This window comes from Rattus norvegicus, chromosome 3 (assembly GCF_036323735.1).
Source record: "Rattus norvegicus strain BN/NHsdMcwi chromosome 3, GRCr8, whole genome shotgun sequence".
Taxonomy (NCBI): domain Eukaryota; kingdom Metazoa; phylum Chordata; class Mammalia; order Rodentia; family Muridae; genus Rattus; species Rattus norvegicus.
The window spans coordinates 96194502-96207843 of record NC_086021.1 but is presented as its reverse complement, the minus strand read 5'-3'; positions in this window follow the sequence as shown (position 1 = coordinate 96207843).

Here is a 13342-nt window from a genome sequence, read left to right as displayed (position 1 = left end):
TAATCTGTGGTTACAGCTGAAGAACTGGCTTTGATTTGGAAGACACCAGAACTACTAACATTTGCCTTTTATGGGACAATTTATACTGGTCAGCTAGGGTAAAAGAATCAGATGTGATTAAAACTCAGAGACCAGCATAATAGGCAAAAGCTTCTGGAAAATACTTCCTCATGATCAGCACATTTGTTCTGACCCAGAAAGGAACCCTGGCTGTTCTTAATGTTGACAGCTCCACCTGAGGATATGTAGCATTTCATAGGTGGTACAGGTTTTGAAGTCATAAAATGGTCATTGAGATGGTGTGATTTGGTGCTGTGAGAATTGAGGAAAGGCCATTGGTGAAAGGGTAGCCTCAGTCCCAGTAGAAATCCTAATACAGAATGTATCCTAAAGTGGTAAAGTCTTTGTATATGTGTTATCTTACATAGTATTTTTGGTAGATTTACACAATCCACTTTTAAAGTTATTTTAAATCAGGATATTTGTTTCTTACTACTGTATTAATGGCATTTAAATACTATTGAGTAATATATGATATTTTGATGTTGATTCTGAGAGCTTCAAACTTCTTCAGATTGATTTTAGTGTAATATACAGGTTTTTGTGTATTGTATTTACATTGTATTGTAAGACTCATCAGATTCCCCTCTTGATTTCTATAGTGACCTTTTTATTACTCTGTGATGTGTTAGATACTCTCCTTTTGTTTGTGGATTTAATTTTATTGTGATTATATAAAATATAATGAAATATTACAAATTTTAAAATATTTCTTTTTGAACTAATATATGCTATATTTTAGAGACTGTTTCATGAGCAGCTAACAAATGTGTTTTAACAGTGCTTTGAATGAATGGAAACTGATTTCCATTTGTATATTAATATGTTAGTTATCATGAATATGAAAGGAGAAAACAAAAAATGTAATCATAGTTATTAATTTTTAGGTGATAGAGATAAAGTAGACAGTGGGAAACAGAATAGGCAACTGTGGAGCTCTAAAATGTCCAGAGGAGAGAATTTTACCTAAACAATCTGAAGAGGGAGAAGTAATGATATGCAAGTAGGTAACTAAGAATACCCTTCTTTCAGAACACTGGAAGAGACCCTACAAACAAGGAGAAATGCGAAAGTAAAAGTGAAATATTATGAGAGATTTTGGAAAATAAACAAAACACACTGTATGTACAGAAATGACAAGGAAGAGTTCATTTGACTTTCAATCTCAGTTTTCTAATATTACATTTTGGAAACTTGCTTTTCACATTTCAAGATTTTCAAATCAATTTGGTAGTCAACTATTCATTCTTGACCAGATCCAATATTTTGCCTCTGAAGGGTTATTTAATGGAAGAAATCTATTTAAGAACAATTATTCCTTTTATTTGTTGCAATTATTCTAACTAATGTATCTATTAAAACTAGCAATGATGTAAAACTTCATTATAGGCTGTGTTGCAAATATAAGCAGAAGAAATCCTTTCTTAATTCCATGGCTGAAGAGGTTTGTGAAAGCTCAAATCTGCCCAAGCTGGAGTTCATTTTTTATTTAGTTTTTGAGTTATTATGCTTTTGCTGAGTTTATTGTTTCAGGAATTCTGCGGAGGGTCTCCAATGTCCTGTTATCTTCCACACAGAGACTTTTATTTTAAAAGAGGTAGAAACTAGCCTCAGGGAGAATCTGCTCAAAGGACTCAAAAACTGAAGACTTGGGCGTTCATTCACAGGAAATATTTATCACAGAGTTTCTGAGAACTGAAATCACCTGACTTCTTTGTGAAGCACATAGGTGCTAATTTATCAAGTGACCTTTTGATGGCTGCAGTGTAATTGGCTGAAAAGAGAAATTTTCACATAATTTCAGTGTTGCTCATTTTGTATTTATTTATATCATTAAGAAAAAGTTCTGGGTACGTTCATTTCTATGTATTAAGTAGAGTTTCTACATATTTGTACAAGAACAGTATTTTGATTTTTTACGAACATGATTTTTTACAGATTGTGAACACCCTTTTAGTAAGTTGTGACATTATGGTTTAGTGATCCTTATATTTTGGATATTTATTTGTATACTTAGATACTTTGAAAGATTCGGGATAGTAGCAATGTTGAAATGTGTTTGTTATAGTAATTTTGTACTCTTCCTATTTCTAAGCAATAGACATATGTTATCATGTCTTCTGGGATCACACATAAATATATCATGTATTTTTAGGCAACCCAATAAAAAGGCCTTTGGATTGTGGCAAGAAATATGACCCATGATGTCAATTTGTGACAGACAAAAATAAGAATTTTAGCTAAAATTTCTATGAAGACATCACATAATATAAGACTCTGAGGACCTAATCTGTATGTGACTTGCAATCTTCCCTACTGAAGACTAGTGTGCACAATATTGAAAGATGCAACAAGCTGCAAATGAGGAGAAACAGCTGATATTCTTTCACAAATATGATGCCTATGAACCAAAACAAAGACCACAATTTCAATATATTCCTAAATGTGCAACAGTTATGCTAGTAACCTGGCAGTAATCAAAGCTATCAATAGGGGAATCATGGAAACTTAAATAATTACCTGAAGCAAGTGAAGTCAAGGATCTTAATAAAGAACCATTTCCCACCACTTTATTTAGCCAGAATAATTCCTAATAGTATTTTAAATACGTTTATTTGTACAAAAGTTATGTAGCTTTCACCCCTCATCTACTTCTCTTTACAACAGATATTGGCCAGCCTGCACCAAGAGCAAAAGGCCAATCATCAGAAATGCCAAAACAACAAAAAGCATAGGTAAGACCAAAATTTCTGCTCCAAGCAACATGCCTGATGGTCTCAGGACACAAAAAAGCAGAAATTATCTGGAACAGAACACTTCTGGTTTCTAGCTGCACCCAGAGTTGAACTGCTCCCACAGTGCTCTATACCCAAATCCTGTGGGGAAGAGAGCTGGACCCTAAGAAATATGGACAATCCTAAGAGCTCAGGGGAGACCACCACTTCTGCTCACATTCCTGGCCCAAGAGGAACCTGCCTAGTGCCCTAGGAGCAGACAGGGGAAAGACCCTTCCATTTTTTGCAAAGCCCAGAGCTGAAAGCCAGTTGCCTGTAGCACTGACACATGTGAGAGCAGAGGTAAGACCAACTCTTCTGGTCCAACTGACATTCCTAGAGGCCTCAGGTCACACAAATCCAAGAGCAGTTCTCCCAGATACGGCTGAAAGAAAACAGGTCTAAAGGAGTGCTAATTCACAGGCTTATAGGAGGATCAAGCCACTGTCAAAGTGGGCAAGACAAGCTAACACCAGAGACAACCATTGGTGAGAGGCAAGCACAGGAGCATAAGAAACAGAAACCAAGATTACTTGATATCATCAGAGCCCAGTTCTTCTACCAAAGCAAATACTGGAGATCCAAACATACTGGAAAAACAAGGTTTTGATTTAAAATCACAACTCGTGATGATGATAGAGGACTTTAGGGAGGGCATAAATAACTTCCTCTAAAAAATAGAGGACAACACAGGTAAAGAAGTAGAAGCCTTTAAAGAGGAAACACAAAAATCTCTCAAAGAATTAAAAGAAAACACAACCAAATAGGTGAAGGTAATGAACAAAAACATCTAGGATTTAAAAATCGAAAGAGAAACAATACAGAAAGCACAAAGACAGACAAAACGGGGGATAGAAAAGCTAGAAAAGAGATCAGGAGTCATCACCAACAGAATAAAAGAGATAGAAGACAGAATCTTAGGAGCAGAAGATACCATAGAAAACATTGAAACAACTGTCAATGAAAATGTAAAATGCAAAAATCTCCTAATCTAAATTGTGTCTAGGAAATCCAGGACATGATGAGAAGATCAGACCTAAGGATAATAGGTAAAGAAGAGAATGAAGATTCCAAACTTAAAGGGCTAGTAAATATCTTCAACAAAATCATAGAAGAAAACTTCCCTAACCTAAAGAAAGAGATGCCCATAAACATACAAGAAGCCTACAGAACTCCAAATAGTTTGGACCAGAAAAGAAATTCTTCCTGTCATATAATAGTCAAAACACCAAATGCACAAAACAAGGAAAGAATATTAAAAGCAGTAAGGAAAAAAGGTCATGTAACATATAAAGGCAGACCTATCAGTATTACACCAGACTTCTCAACAGACACTATGAAAGCCAGAAGATCCTGGGCAGATGTAATACAGATACTTAAAGAACACAAATGCCAGCTTATGCTACAATATCCAGCAAAATTCTCAACTAAATAGATGGAGAAACGAAGATATTCTGTGACAAAATTGAATATATACAATATCTCTCTATAAATCCAGGCCTACAAAGGATAATAGATGGAAAACTCCAACACAGGGAAGGAAACTACACTCTAGAAAAAGCAAGAAACTAATTGCCTTGCAACGAAACCAAAAGAAGAGAGGCACACAAACATAATTCCACCTCTAACAATGAAAATAACAGAAGACAACCATCACTATTCCTTAGTGTCTCTTAACACACATAAATGGCCTCAAGTCAGAAAGCATATGACTATTTCAGTAGATGCAGAAATTAAATTGCTAAAATCTAACATTGATTTTTCACTAAAATTATTGAAATGCTAGCATGTAGAGGTTCTATTTCAACATTTAAAGGCTATGTAGTATAAATATATAACCAAAATCATGTTCAATGAAGAAAAACAAAACATTCATAGTAAGACCAGGAAAAGCAACCAAAACAACAGAAAGCCCATATACACAACAATGCTCTACTCAATGATAACTTAGTCCAGGAAGAAATAAAGAAGGAAATTAAAAGACTTTTTAGAATTTAAAGAAAATGAAGACAAACTTACGGGATACAGTGAAAGCAGTATTAAGAGGAAAGCTCCTAGTTCTGAGTGCATCCAAAAAGAAACTGCAGATAATATACACCAACAGTTTGACAGCATACCTGAAAGCTCTAGAAGAAAAAGAAGCAAATGCATTCAAGAGGATTAGACCACAGAACGTAATCAAACTCAGAGCTGGAATCAACCAAGGAGAAATACAAAAGAAGTATAAAAGAATCAACAAAATCAACCAAGAGCTGGTTCTTTGAGAAAATCAGCAAGATAGATAAACCCTTAGCCAGACTAACCAGAAGGCACAGAGAGTGTGTCCTAATTAACAAAATCAGAAATGAAAAGGGAGACAGAACAATAGAAACTGAGGAAATTCAAAAAAATTGTCAGATTCTATTATAGAAGCTCATATTAAATAAAATAGGGATATCTGAATAAAATGGTCACTTTTCTAGAGAAATGTCAGGTATCAAAGTTAAATCAGGATCAGATAAACCATCTAAATAGACCCATAGTACCTTAAGAAAGAGAAGCAGTGATTAAAAGTCTCCTAAACAAAACAAAACAAAACAAAACAAAACAAAACAAAACAAAACAAAAGCCCAGGACCAGATGGGTTTAGTGCAGAATTCTATCAGATCTTCAAAGAAGACCTAATACCAATACTCCTCGAAATATTCCACAAAATAGAAACAGAAGGAACACTACACAATTCATTCTTTGATTCTACAATTATACTTATACCTAGGCCAAACAAAGACCCAACAAAGAAAGATAACTTCAGACTAATTTCCCTCATGAATTTTATCTGTGCAAACATACTCAATAAAATTCTTGCCAACTGAATCCAAGAACACATCAAACCCATCTGTCACCATAACCAAGTAGGCTTCAATTCCGGGATGCAGGAATGGTTCAATAAATGGAAATACATCAACTTCATCCACTATATAAAGAAACTAAAAAAAAAAAATACCACATCATCATCTCATTAGATACTGATTAAAGCCTTTGAAAAAATTCAATATTCCTTCATGTTAAAAGTATTGGAAAGATCAGAATTCAAGGCCCATTCCTAAACATAGTAAAAGCAATATACAGCAAACTAGTAGTCAACATTAGCTGAATGGAAAGAAACTTGAAGCAATCTCACTAATATCAGGGACTAGGCAAGGCTGCCCATTCTCTTTTTCTACCTATAGAATATAGTACTTGAAGTCTTAGCCAGATCAAATAGACAAAAAATAGGTCAAAGGGATACAAATTGGTAAGGAAAAAGTGAAAATATCACTATTTGCAGATGATATGATAAAATATTTAAGTGACCACAAAAATTCCACCAGAGAACTCCTACAGCTGATAAACAACTTTAGCAAAGTGTCTGGTTATAAAACTACTCAAACAAATCAGTAGCTTTCCTCTTCTCAAAGGATAAACAGGCTGAGGAAGAAATTAGGGAAACGATACCATTCACAATAGTCACAAATAATATAAAATACCTTGGTGTGATTCTAACCCAGGAAGTGAAAGATCTGTAGGAAAACTTCATGTCTCTTAAGAAAGAAATCAAAGAAGATCTCAGAAGTTGTAAAGATCTCCCATGCTCATGGATTGGCAGAATAAATATAGTAAAAATGGGCACCTTGTTTTAATCAATCTACAGATTCAATGCAATTCCCATCAAAATTCCAACTCAATTCTTCATAGAGTTAGAAAGAGCAATCTCTAAATTCATTTGGAATAAGAAAAAACCCAAATAGCAAAAAATATCTTCAACAATAAAAGAACTTCTGAGGGAATCACCATCCCTTACCTGAAGCTGCAATAAAGAACAATATTGATAAAAAACTTCATGGTATTGGTACAGACACTGGGTCAATGTGATAGAATTAAAGACCGAGAAATCAACCCACACACCTATGGTCAATTGATCTTTGACAAAGGAGCTAAACCCATCCAGGGGAAAGAAGATAGCATTTTCAACAAATGGTGTTGGTTCAACTGGAGGTTAGCATGTAGAAGAAAGCAAATCAACCTATTCTTATCTCCTTGTACAAATATCAAGTCCAAGTAGATCAAAGATCTCCACATAAAACAAGATACCCTGAACCTAATAGAAGAGATACTGTAGAAGAACCTGGAACACATAGGCACAGGGGAAGTTTTCCTGAACAGAACACCAATGGTTTATGCTCTAAGATCAAGTAAGGGAATTAATGAAATTGTAAAACTTTTGTACAGCAAAGACAGTGTCAGTAGGACAAAATGGCAACCAACAGATTGGGAAAAGATGTTTACCAATCCTATGTCTGATAGGAGGCTAATATCTAATATATAAAAAGAATTCAAGAAGTTAGATTCCAGAGAACTAAATAATCATATTAAAAATGGGGTAGAGAGATAAACAAAGAATTCTCAGCTGAGGAATGTTGAATGGCTGAGAAGGATCTAAACAAATGTTCAACATCCTTAGTAATAAGGGAAATGCAAATCAAAACAACCCTGAGATCCACCTCACATCTGTCAGAATAGATAAGATAAAAAGTTCAGATGACAGCAGATCCTGGTGAGGATGTTGAGAAAGAGGAACACTCCTTCATTGCTGGTGGGATTTCAAGCTGGTACAACCACTCTGGAAATCAGTATAGAGGTTGTTCAGAGAATTGGACACCATACTACCGAGGACCCAGTTATATAACACTCCTAGGCATGTCATGCGCCCAACGTCTCGCCAGCAAGAACACGCGGGGACACCAGGATCCTTCTGCAGCAAAGTGTTTATTACATCTTGAAGAGGAGAGAGCGAGCCCCAGAATGGCGCTGCTTATATACACCCTAATGTGGCGTGTCCACACCTGATTGGTTGCTTACCCATGATCTCATAGGCACGCCCGGAGTGGGCAAAGACCTGGCACGAAGGCACTCTTGCACATACGCACACAGTTAACTTCCTGAAAGGAAGTCGGCTGGCGCAGCGAAGGCTGTTGCCATCTTGTAATGGCAGAGGCTATCCTGGCCTTCCACGTGGGGCGTAGTGGAAGCCAGCGCCATCTAGCGGTGGCGAATGTTATTGCAGCCCTCTACATCTCCCTCTATTTATTTATTTTATAACAAATCAATTATTTTATAACAAATCATGATCACCCTATCGCGTGCAATGAGGAAACCTCAGCGATGTGTAAGGGCTGATCAAAGGATCACTGATTCTCTCTCATCCCAGTGCAATGGATCCACAGATCCATGGAGTGTAAGAGCAGAGAACTCAGATACTGAGAGAGAGTTTCTCTCCTCCCAGTGCAATGGATCCACAGATCCATGGGGTGCAGGAGCAGAGAACTCAGATACCGACTAATTCCTGAGCATAGATAACCAAATTCCAGGGGAGGCCCCTTGTACAATGGCCACAAGTGCTTGAGTGATAACGGCCTTGTCGCGTTTCTGTTGAGATCTGAGTTTGCAAACCAAGCATAGTATGAACACTGATCCACAGCATAGGGCTGCTCCAAACAGAGCCACTCCCGATAAGTAATGGGCACCTCATTTGGTACTCCTCAGCTGTTACCACCAAGGGCCGTAGTCAAGCCGCTCCTATAATAAAATTTAGAATTCCCATTTGTTAGTAACTACTCCAGAAAGTTCACCCACTGTACTTGTCTAACAATAGATTGGGGGAGGATAACTCCAGACACTGCAGACACAATGTCTGCAGCAGTAATGGCTGCTACAATAGCAGCGAAAGTGTCAAGGTCTTTTCTAGGACAGTTCAGGATCAGTCATTTTTCTCTGGAACAACCAGCAGACAATGGAACCATTTCTGAGATCTGTATAACCAGGACAGAGTTCCCCAGTCCACTGTAGCTTTACGCAGGTAACATTCCTGTAAAGCTACAGTCTGTAAAATGACCAGTTAAGGCAGCAAGAGTCACCAGGGAAATGAACGGGGGGCAGCAACGGCTGGAGTCCAGTCTTTTCCAGCAAGCAGCAGTGTACAGAGGGTCAGAGAGCAGGCCATAGTGGGACGGGACACACACAGCGGTAACACTGACTGCAGCAACAGCAAAATCTCTGTGATGACAAAGGATGAGGGGGAATCTTCCATCTTCCTCTCAAGGCAGAGGAATGACTCCAGGGACCCGAATCACGAGAGCTGAATCTTCATGTAACCAGGATCAGCAAGTCTCAGCAACCACCTCTGGCAGCTGGCATACTCTTGTAGCATCCTGTAGAAAAAACACAAACATTCCCTCTTCCCCATATAAAATATCTGGACAGGATCATGCCAATATGTGGATCTCTCTATTTCACCTAGGCAGAAGTATGCCTAGTTGTAGGGTGCCATAAACTTTGGCATCCAAATTTTAAAATTGAAATAAAAGGAGTATTATTAAATAATTGTATAGCATACATAGCATACAGGGATATAACTTCCCCTTTTTATTTATTAAGATATAAACTGTCTAGTATCATTGTCCTCCCTCGTTAAGGGGTCCAGGCAATCTAGTTTGAGTTCTTAAATGGCCTATAAAGAAACAGTACTTAGTGCTCTTAACCACTAAGCCATCTCTCCAGCACCTCACAAGTTTTATTTACCTAAACATAAGCATTAATTAGAAATGCCAAATCCTGTAACAAGGTCCAGTTTTAGCCTTATTTAGAAATCCCTGAGTTGGCAGGGTGAGGTTGGGCGTTGAAAGTAAGCAAATGGAGTCTTCCTCTTTTTGTGAGGGTGTGTTATCAACTCTATTACCATTTTCAAGGAGCTGGGTCTATGGTTTTGTTTAGTTGTCTGAGCCAGAGCATTGAAAGGACAGTGAATTGTCAGACAATTCACACTGAAATCATCACTCACTGATTTTATGTAGAAAACCTGCCTCTAATAAAGCATTAAGTAATTGTAAAATTTGAGGGCTAGTAGTATCTAAAAAGATAAAACCTTTTAATCAATTGTAAACCACAAGCCACACATTGGCTATCAGTATATGAATTGAAAGCTTGATTTTTTTAACATTTAAAAACAGTGGCTACAGCATGTAATTTTGTTTACAGGAAGTACAAAAGCATGCAAAGAGTAAAATTATCAATTTTGCCTGAAAAATTTGTATATGTAATAGGCCAAATATTATTATTTTGTAATAACCAATTAACTGTTGTTTAGAATAAGATATGTTCCACCAGGTTTCTTTTTAAAATACTTCCATGACTCTAGTCTACAATTCTGTATTAACACAGCTGAAGCTTTATCTCCAATGTGTATAACAAAGACCTAAGTCCTCTAGTAGGGTGAGGTACTTAGCTAATTAACATATCCTTAGAAGCTTAAAATTAGCTTCAAACATTCTTTTCTGGAATAGTGCAACAGCTACTCCCCAAATATTAAAGCTCATTTTGAGAGCAAAGGTTTGTAGTAAAAATTTCCATATACATTGAAAGATTTAAGGTTCTAACTTCTAACATCGAAGAAGCAACAAAATTACATAATATAAGGCTATTAGCCATTCTTAATGATATCACTCTATGGGCTCTCTAAAATTATAAGCATGCTCACGAAATGAAAACTCAAAATCAATCCTCTAAATCTATCTTGAAATGGCAGTTGGAGTAAGTAAACTGGCTGTAATGTTCTCACAAGTTCCAAAACCTCATCAATCCTTCGTAAATCTTGTAACAATCTCTACCTGTTTGATTTTTTTCTTAATTAAAAATAAGTTTGAGTTTGTCAATGTAACACTGGCAATCCTTAATCACAATCTTTAAGTTCTCTTTGTAACACCACAGCACAACCACAAGGTCACCTGAGTTCTGAGTACGTGATTAGGCAGCTGTCCTTGGGGCAGTGGTATTAGCATTAAAATACAGATAGCTTCAGGGAAAACCACAACTTTGGAAAGCAGAACTCTTTTTTTTTTTTCATATGCTATATGTTTTATTGGACTTATTGGACAGTTATATTGTATGTAGTGTAGTTAGGAAATTAAATCTGTGAGTTTGGGATTGTTGTATATATTATTGGGATTAACTTTTCCAGGAGCATGGTAATCCATTCTGTAGGGAAGCTGTGATGGCTTTCTTTCTTTCTTTCTTTTTTTTTTTTTTATTAACTTGAGTATTTCTTATATACATTTCGAGTGTTATTCCCTTTCCCGGTATCCGGGCAAACATCCCCCTCCCCGCTCCCCTTCCTTATGGGTGTTCCCCTCCTGACCCTCCCCCCATTGCCGCCCTCCCCCCACCCTCTAGTTCACAGTCTTAGCAGGACCCAGGGCTTCTCCTTCCACTGGTGCTCTTACTAGGATATTCATTGCTACCTATGAGGTCAGAGTCCAGGGTCAGTCCATGTATAGTCTTTAGGTAGTGGCTTAGTCCCTGGAAGCTCTGGTTGCTTAGCATTGTTGTACATATGGGGTCTCGAGCCCCTTCAAGATCTTCCAGTTCTTTCTCTGATTCCTTCAACGGGGATCCTATTCTCAGTTCAGTGGTTTGCTGCTGGCATTCGCCTCTGTATTTGGTGTATTCTGGCTGTGTCTCTCAGGAGCGATCTACATCCGGCTCCTGTCGGTCTGCACTTCTTTGCTTCATCCATCTTGTCTAATTGGGTTTGGAAAGCAGAACTCAACTTCTAGTTTGTTGGAAAGCAGAACTCAACTTCTAACAAACTAGCTTCTAAAATCTCTAAGACACCTAGTCTATCCTTTATGCTACTAAGTTTGACTATCAATTCCTACATATGAATGCATGATGGTGTAGTCTCCAGTACCGCAACAAGGAGACATTGTCCTAAATTCTTTTAGAAGCCTGGTTTCTAGGATAAGAATTCCATAAAAATATTATCTCAATTTAGATCTGTTTCCCTAGGTTGGCTCATGCCACATGTTGTCTAGAAATGACTCCATCCAAATTACCAGCTTTATGTCAACTTTCTGTTACCAATATTATACCTTTTTAACCATATCCAACAACTTGAAAGCCAATAGTCCATAACCAAGGCAAGTAGAGCATATTTACACATTTAAAACCAATCAGAAAGAAATTGAAGTGGCTACACATATCTTTAATATTTAGACCAAACACCATTTTTACCTTTTTAGCTATGATTTTAAGAGAAGCACCTTGTCACCTGTTCAGTCAAATAATAAATCAGGGATTTCTCTAAGAGAAACAGCTCTCAGTTTCAGTACCATAGAAGCTGTGAAGCTCCTGGTGCCTTAGGATCGGCTAGTATAAACATTTAGCCAGCCCTGTTGGGGAGCTTGCCCAGCAGATTTAGGCTTCTAGCTACAGATGTAGGTTCCAAAAGCCAACTGAAACTGCTTTTTATTCATTGTTCCCTTCTTGAAACGAGTTAAAACCAAGTCAAGGTGTGAACGACCAGCAGATAAAGTTTTTACCATTTTTTCTTTTGAACATGAAACAAAACATTTAAACAATGAGAAACAAGAACCACAGACATAAACTGACAGACATGGGGACATCCTGGTGCACCAGGGACAGACAATAGACAAAGAGGGAAAAAACCAGATGGTGTTCACGGTGACTATCCACTCGATTGGAGTTGATATGAACGATGGATTGTCTCAATTCCTGGACTAGTCCATCAACGTGTTGAAACCCAATTCCTGTAAGATACTGAGATATATTATCTGAGCATCATGACTGACATTCGCCAATGGTATGGAAGTGAAACACAGTCCTGAGTATTTCCACTCACAACCCAATTACATTAACTCCATCAAGCTGTGCATGGGCATTGAGATGTCCTTTTGTTTGATTCTCCTGAATAAATTTTCAGGCAGTCTGCCTCTATCAAGTCTAATCAATATGACTCTGCAAAGCTTATAGAGCCTGATCACACCTTTTACCAGCACAAAGACAAAATTTTTCTCCCAAAATGCTGTGTTCCTTTTATCTCCTTTTCTTTTCATTTTTTCTTTAGAAACCTTTTCTCCCTCCGACATACTTTCTTGTTGCTCTGTAAGGACCCTCTGACCTGTCCTAACGGCTGTAATGGCTTCCCACACAAAGAAAAAATTAAACAAAATTACCAGCCTTGTCCACAAAGGATCCATAACTTTCGGTTTCTTCACAGTGGCTCTCCACCTAGGCCTATATCTTTCTTCTTCATAGCGAGCTGCCTCATCTTCTAAATACTCTTCCTCAGAGGGGCTAAGCTCGTCTGTTTCTGAAGTATCAAGCCCCAAAGCCTCTAACTCCTTTACCGGATAAAGGCTTTTCCTTTTCGGGGCTTTCTCCTCCTTTCCCTGTTCTCTCCCGGGGCGTCCTTTCCTCTATCTCTCGCTTCCTCGGATCTAAAGTCCTTGGAAGGGCCTTGTTTCTTATGTGCACCTTTTCTCTTTGAGCTCTTTAATCTTTCATCCCGCCCTGTTTCTGACATGCTGTATCAAGACCAAACATGCCTCTCAGAGTTTACCTCTCGACCTGCAATTCTGGACCCTCTCCGCCAGTGGAGGCTATCCTCGGCGCCAGCGATGGTGTGGCATTTGTCC